Source organism: Mustela nigripes, unplaced genomic scaffold (assembly GCF_022355385.1).
Source record: "Mustela nigripes isolate SB6536 unplaced genomic scaffold, MUSNIG.SB6536 HiC_scaffold_20, whole genome shotgun sequence".
NCBI classification, from domain to species: domain Eukaryota; kingdom Metazoa; phylum Chordata; class Mammalia; order Carnivora; family Mustelidae; genus Mustela; species Mustela nigripes.
Window position 1 is genome coordinate 1,758,699 of NW_026739436.1, and position 7,362 is coordinate 1,766,060.

Here is a 7,362-nt window from a genome sequence, read left to right on the forward strand (position 1 = left end):
ACCATATGATAACTGACTCTCTCTGCTTGACTTATTTCACTCAGCATATTCTCTTCCAGTCCCATCCATGTTGCTACAGAAGTTGGGTATTCCTTTCTGATGCAGGCATAATACTCCATCGTGTATATGGACCACATCTTCTTTACCCATTCGTCTGTTGAAGGGCATCTTGGTTCTTTCCACAGTTTGGCGACTGTGCTCATTGCTGTGATGAACATTGGAGTACAGATGGCCCTTCTTTTACTGCATCTGTATCTTTTGGAGCAAATACCCAGGAGTGCAACTGCAGGGTCATAGGGAAGCTCTATTTTTAATTTCTTAAGAAATCTTCACATTTTCCGAAAGTGGCTGTACCGACTTGCACTTCCACCAACAGTGTAAGAGGATTCCCCTTTCTCCACATCCTCTCCAACACACTGTGTTTCCTGTCTTGCTAATTTTGGCCATTCTAACTGGAGTAAGGTGGTATCTCAAAGTGGTTTTAATTTGAATCTCTCCGATGGCTAGTGATGATGAACATTTTTCATGTGGCTGTTAGCCATTTGTATGTCTTCAATGTAGAAGTGTCTGTTCACATCTTTTGCCCATTTTTTGGCATGATTATCTGTTTTGTGTGTGTTGAGTTTGAGAAGTTCTTTATAGATCCTGGATATCAGCCTTTTGCCAATAATGTGATTTGCTAATATCTTCTCCCATTCCTTGGGTTGCCTTTTGTTTTGTCGGCTGTTGGCTTTGCTATGCAAAAGGTTTGATCTAGACATCCCAAAAGCTCATTTTCGCTTTTGTTTCCTTTGCCTTTGGAGACATATCTTGAAAGAAGTTGCTGCAGCTGATATCGAAGAGGTTACTGCCTATGTTCTCCTCTATAATTCTGATGGGTTCCTGCCTCATGTTGAGGTATTTTATCCATTTCGAGTTTATCTTTGTGTATGGTGTAAGAGAGTGGTCAAGTTTCATTCCTCTGCATATACTGTCCAATTTTCCCAGCACCATTTATTGAAGAGACTGTCTTTTTCAACTGGCTATTTTTTCGTGCTTTGTCGAAGATTATTTGTCCATAGAGTTGAGGGTCCACATCTGGGCTCTCTCTTCTGTTCCACTGGTCCACATGTCTGTCTTTATGCCAGTACCATGCTGTCTTGGTGATCACTACTTTGTAGTGAAGCTTGAAATCAGGCAACATGATGGCCCCAGTTTTTTCTTTTCAAAATTTCCTTAGCAATTCTGGGTTTCTTCTGATTGCACACAAATTTTGTGATTGTTTGCTCCAGCTCTTGGGAAAATGCTGGTGGAATTTTGATTGGAATGGCATTGAAGGTATAGATTGCTCTATGCAGTATAGACATTTTAACAATGTTTATTCTTCCAATCCATGAGCATGGAATGGTTTTTCATGCTTTGTGTCTTCTTCAGTTTCTTTCATGAGTGTTCTGTAGTTCCTCGGGTACAGATCCTTTATCTCGTTGGTTAGGTATATTCCCAGGTATGTTATGGTTCTTGGAGCTATAGTAAATGGAATCGATTCCCTAATTTCCCTTTTCGTATTTTCATTGTTATTGTAGAGGAAAGCAATTGATTTCTGTATATTGGCTTTGTATCCTGCCACATTACTGAATTTTTGTATGAATTCTAGTCGTTTGGTAGTGGAGTCTTTGGGGTTTTTATATGGGTCCATATAAAGAATTATGTCATCTGCAAAGAGAGAGAGTTTGACTTCATTGCCAATTTGAATACCTTTTATTTCTCTTTGTTGTCTGACTGCAGTTGCTAGGACTTCTAATGCTATGTGGAACAAGTGTGGTGAGAGTGGGCAACCTTGTTGTGTTCCTATTCTCAAAGGGAAGGCTGTCAGCTTTTTCCCATTGAGGATGATATATGCTGCACGTTTTTCATAGATAGATTAGATGAAAGGTGAGGAATGTTCCCTCAATCCTTATACTTTAAAACATTTTAATTAGGAACAGATGCTGGATTTTGTCCAGTGCTTTTTCTGCATCAATTGAGAGGACCATGTGGTTCTTCTCACTTCTCTTATCAATTTGTTCTATCACATTGATTGATTTGCAAATGTTGAACCATCCTTGCAACCCAAGGATGAATTACACCTGGTCATGGTGGATAATCATTTTAATGTGCTGTTGGATGCTATTAGCTAGGATCCTGTTGAGAATCCATATTCGTCAGGGATATTGGTCTAACCTTTTCTTGTGGGTTCTTTGCCTGGTCTGGGGATCAGGGTAATGTGGCTTCATAAAAAGAGTCTGGAAGTTTTTCTTCTCTTCAATTTTTTGAAACAGCTTAGAAGAATTGGTGTTATTTCTTCTTTGAAAGTTTGGCAGAATTCCTCAGGGAATCCATGACGTCCTGGGCTCTTGTTTTTGGAAGGTTTTAGATCACTGCTTCAATCTCTTGTGGTATCTTACCTCTAAATCTACTTTGTTGGAGACTTTTAATGATGAATAGATGTTCTTTGTCAAATGATTTTTGTGTGTCTACTAAAATGATCACACAGTTCTTTCTCATCGATGTGAAGTATCAACATTGATTGGTTTGGGAATATTGAACCACTCTTGCAACCCAATAAATATCTAAATACATACATACATACATACATACATACATAAATCCCAAATGGTCATGAATTTTTTTAATGTATTGTTTAATTTAATGTATTGTATAATTTAATGGATTTTATTTGATAGTATTTTGTTTAGAATTTTTGTGTCCCTCTTCATCAGGAATGTTGGCCGGTACTTTGCTTTTTTAGTGGTGTCTCTCTGGTTTGGATATCAGCCTACTAATGGCCACATAGAATGAATTTGGAAGTTTTGGTTTCTATTTTATTTTTTGGAATATTTTGAGAAGAATAAGTACTAACTCTTCTTTAAACGTTTAGTAAAATTCACCTGTGAAGCCACGTGGCCCGGATTTTATTTATTGTGAGTTTTGATGTGATTACCTTTTTGTGTGTGTGTTCAGTCTGAGGAGTTCTTTATAGATCTTGGATATCAGCACTTGGTAGTGTCATTTGTGAATATCTTCTCCCATTCCTTCCGTTGCCTCGTTGTTTTGTTGACGGTTTCCTTTTCTGCAGAAGCTTTTGATCTTGATGAAGTCTCCAAAGTTCATTTTCACTTTTGTTTCCTTTGCCTTTGGAGACATGTCTTGAAAGAAGTTTCTGTGGCCTACTTTGAAGAGGCTACTGCCTATGATCTCCTCTAGGATTTTGATAGATTGATTTGTGACTCAATTTCTTTGCTGTTTACAAGTTTGTTAATATTTTCTTCTCCTCCCTTCCTTACTTTCTCTTCTTTCTTTTTTTCTCTTTCTTTTTTCCCTTCCCCTTCCCTCCCCCTTCCCTTCCTCCCTTTTTTTCTTTCTTTTCCTTCCTTCCTTCCTCTCTCCCTTTTTTTCTTTTTTCTTTCTTTCTTTCTCTGTCTCTCTCCTTTTCTTTCTTTCTTTTCTCTTTTTGTTTCTTTCTTTCTCTCCTTCTCTCTGTCTGTCTCTCTCTCCCTTTCTCCTTTTCGTTCTTTCTTCTTTCTTTCTTTCTTTTTTTCTTTCTCTCGCTCCCTTTCTTTCCCTCCCTCCCTCCTGCTTCCTTCCTTCCCTCCTTCTTTCTTTCTTTTCTCTGTTTAAAACCAGCCCCCTTTTATTGGGAAAATAGAGTTGATCCCTCAATCTTTTCCCAGGTGCCTCCCCATTGATGTGAGGGGGCGTCCTTCTGCGCCCAGGCCCAAGGACGCCTGAGGGTTCACTCCATCCCTTCACAGGGGCCCACGTTTGTCTGCTCAGGCCCTGGAGAAGTAGGCAGGCAGGGAGGACAGGGTTCCGGAGGGGGGCTGTAACAGGCATGGATGGGGAGTGAGTGGCTTGCTGGAAAGAGGGAAGGGAGAGGAGGAACACCATCATCTCCTGAGGCCTGGCACTCTCTCCCTCCAAATTCGTCATAAATAAGACTTCACAGGAATAGAGGAATGCCCATCTCCAGGTGCAAACCAGCTGGTTTCTGGCTGGGGAGCCAGGCCTTGGGGGGCACCGCGCGTCCTCCGCGGGCGGGCTGGGCAGCACGGCGCCTGCAGACGTTGGAGTAGTCTGGCCCTGGGGTGGGTGTGCTGCAGCCCGTCTGAAGGTTCTGAGCACTGCTGAGGTAGGGCGGTCAGCTGCGCTTCCAGACAAGGTGGATGGAGCGTCACAGGACACAGCCGGGAGCGAAGCCACCTGCAAACCGAGAGGAGCAGCAACTCCAGGCAGGTCTGGGGGCGGGGGAGAGGGGTGCCGAGGGCCTCAAGAGCTTCCATATTCTGGAGGCCCAGGGGCATGGGCGGCAGAGGAGGGGCCTGCGAGCCTGCATAGTGTTGAGCTTCTCCTGAAACGGCTGCCTGGGCCCGTGGGGTAGACTGCCGTGGGGGACACTGAGGCGTTTCACGGGAGGTGGAGAATCTCCTCTGTGAAGACGAGAGGGCCGCCCTCCTCCCATCCAGGACCAGGCCTAAGCCGGGTACCTGAGCACGGGGGTTCCTTCAGAGGCCACTAGGGCCTCCCTCCAGGTCACAGGGAGCCCAGGAGGGAACCCAGGTTAGGTGGGCTACCGGAGGCCACCGGCCTTGCTCCCAAGATGCCTTGCGCAGGCAGGGAAGAACTACTTTCTGGGTCCACGCACCGAGGACCCCTTCTGGCTCATGTGCCCCATCACGCCCAGGAGGCCACAAAGCCCCACGCTCACCCACCCCCACCTTCCTGTGGGGTTGAGGGGCAGGGAACCACGATCTCTGTCCCGGGCATTGCAGCTCCAGCCCCAGGCCGCCAAGGGGAGGGGGGCAGGAGGAGGGGGGTGGTGGCGCTCAAGAACGCTTGGCCCGGCCCCCGCGGGGCGGGGGGGGGGGGGGGCGGTCTGGCAGCTGTCAGAGCACCTGCAGTTTACCCGCGCAGGTTAGGTTGCCATGCACCCGCCCGCACATGGCCAGCAGCTCGGCTAGCAGCAGCTTGTGCACCTCAAGCATGGAGCGGAAGAAGCAGGGCTCCTTGTTCATGCGGCCGTTGCAGTTCCGGGAGATGCCGAACGTCTCGAAGCCCTCATGCGCCCTAGGCTGCACGCTCAGCACAAGACACATGCGGAAGAAGACGTCGTCGTCGATGGGGTACAGCTCCAGCGTGTCGCCGGCGCCGTGCAGCCGCCGGGCCAGGCCTCGGGCCATGAGGAAGCCGCCGCCGCTCGCGTATAGTGGGTACCTGGCCTTGCTGTACAGAAGCCCCGGGATGTAGTACTTGTCCTTCTTGCGGATGAGCCGGGCGTACTGCAGGACGTCGGTCGCACACGAACAGGTCCTCCTGCGGCTCCGGGTCGGCCAGGAACTCCAGCATGCTGGTAGAGTTGACGAAGACGTCGTCGTCGCCCTTGAAGATGAACTGGACGTAGGGGCAGTAAATGTCAAACCACTTGAGGAAGTGTAACTCCTTGAGGGTCAGGTTGAGGAAGCCGTCTAGGAAGTCCCACTGCAGGATTTCGCCTTACGGCGGGTCCTGGTAGGCCAGCAGCTGCTGGTAGTGGGCGCGCTCCTCCTGCTTGGAGGCGGTGCCCAGCAGGAAGAGGGTGCGCACAGCGCCGCGGCTCCCCGGCTCCTGCTCGCGGTCCCAGGTCTGGCGATAGCCTCGCGGCGGTCGTGCTGCGTGATGACCGACTTGACCACCACCTGCAGGCAGACGGCGCCGCGGCACTTCTCCGGGTAGTTCACCAGCATGGGGATGTAGCGGCAGTGTAGGTAGGCCAGAAACTGTCGGAAATGGGGCTCCAGGCCCTGGAACCAGGGCTGGTGGGTCAGGTTGACGTTGGCTGAGCAGTTAGTGGTGCTCACATCCCAAGTGTGGGGCCCTCGCGGGGCCATGGGGGTGGGGGCAGACACATCCTTGGTTGGGGTTCTTCCAGAAGCCGTTGGGGTTCACCAGGTGTGTGCTGAGGTTCTGGGCCTTCTGTGGCTCCCGGGTGGGCCGCGGGCGCTCTTGCAGTGGAGGGTCAGACTGCACTGGAATACTGTTAAGGCCACAAGGAGGGCCAGGGACAGGTACACGCTCTTGTAGACAGTTTTCTTCCTGGAGGGCTGAGGGGAGGGCGCGGTGGGTATGGAAGGTGGCACGGAGGAGAGAGGAAAGGATGAGTCCCCTGTGACTTGTTCGGAGCTGCAGGGAGGCACATACTCAAGTCACCAGGCACCCCCTGTGGTTAGAGGAGGGGCCTGCTTTCTCTCCCTGCCTGCACTGCCTCTCTGCCAGGACCAGGCGACCCAGGCAAGCCCTGCAGAGTCAGACTGTCTGGGTTGAAATCTTGACTCTGCCACATACAAGCGAAATGACTCTGAATGGGTTCCCCTTACTGTCTCCAAACCGTGGTTTCTTTTTCTCCTCGATAAGGATGACAAGAAGTCAGGGCACTATCTCCAGAGTCTCGCTCCCAATGGGTGTGCAGTCTGGGGAATGCTGTGAGTCTCTAAGGACGACCTCTGGTGGAGATTTCTGCTTGTTCCCCAACCTCAGCAAGCCACCCTGTTTGCTTTCATTTCCCTCTCCAAACCTGGTGAACCATTGGGGTGAAACTTTGGGGTGAACCTTGGGCGGGGAGAACCATCGGGAGGGGCAGTTACAGGACTTGCTCTACAACCGCGGAGCTCAATAACCTGCGGGGACACTGGGGAGAGTCTCTTACGTGGGACCTGAAGAAGCCTGTCCTTTTCCCTTCCACCTCATTCATCTGACCCAATGCAATAAGGCCCACATGGCTGATGAAGGCCTGAGAAGGAGGCAGGCGGCTTCTGGCATGACCGACGCCCTCTTGCCACCGCAACTCCATCTGGGCCCCACTGTCTTAATATTCCTCTTGGAGAGAGAAGGTCCCCCATCTCTTTGGGAAGGGGAAGGGGACACATTCGGATTTTATTTTGCAGGGACGCTCCTTGCCCAGATAGCCCCTACCACACGTATTTCAAAGAAGAAATTAAAGCCTTTTGCAGGAGTGCTGGCAGATCCTGGGCACAGGCAGCGGGGAGTGAGGGCTCCCGAGGACCCTCTGTTCCTCAGCGCACAGCCTCCCGCCGGGGTCTCTCCTGCCGAGACACAAGGGCTGAGGGCTACTGAGGAAGAGGCAGGATAGTAGTGTGGCCTCACCCGGCCAGGCCAAGAGGGAGACGGCCGGGATCCCCAGGGGAGGAGCTGCAGGACCAGGGCGAACGGAAGAAAGAGACTGCAATGTACGTTACAGGGACTCTGGAGAAGCCGGGGCTGGCCCTCAGGATTGACTGGTTGAAGGTACAGGCACCCAGGGCAAGTGAATGTGGAGTACCCTGGAGCGACATTTTCCCATGGGGTCCCAGG

At 50.0% G+C, this 7,362-nt stretch overlaps 1 pseudogene; it reads right to left on the bottom strand.

Annotated features, from left to right (window-relative positions):
* Positions 1 to 4,901: 4,901 nt before the first annotated feature.
* LOC132008049 (UDP-GlcNAc:betaGal beta-1,3-N-acetylglucosaminyltransferase 7-like) lies at positions 4,902 to 6,742 on the bottom strand (annotated as a pseudogene).
* Positions 6,743 to 7,362: the final 620 nt, after the last annotated feature.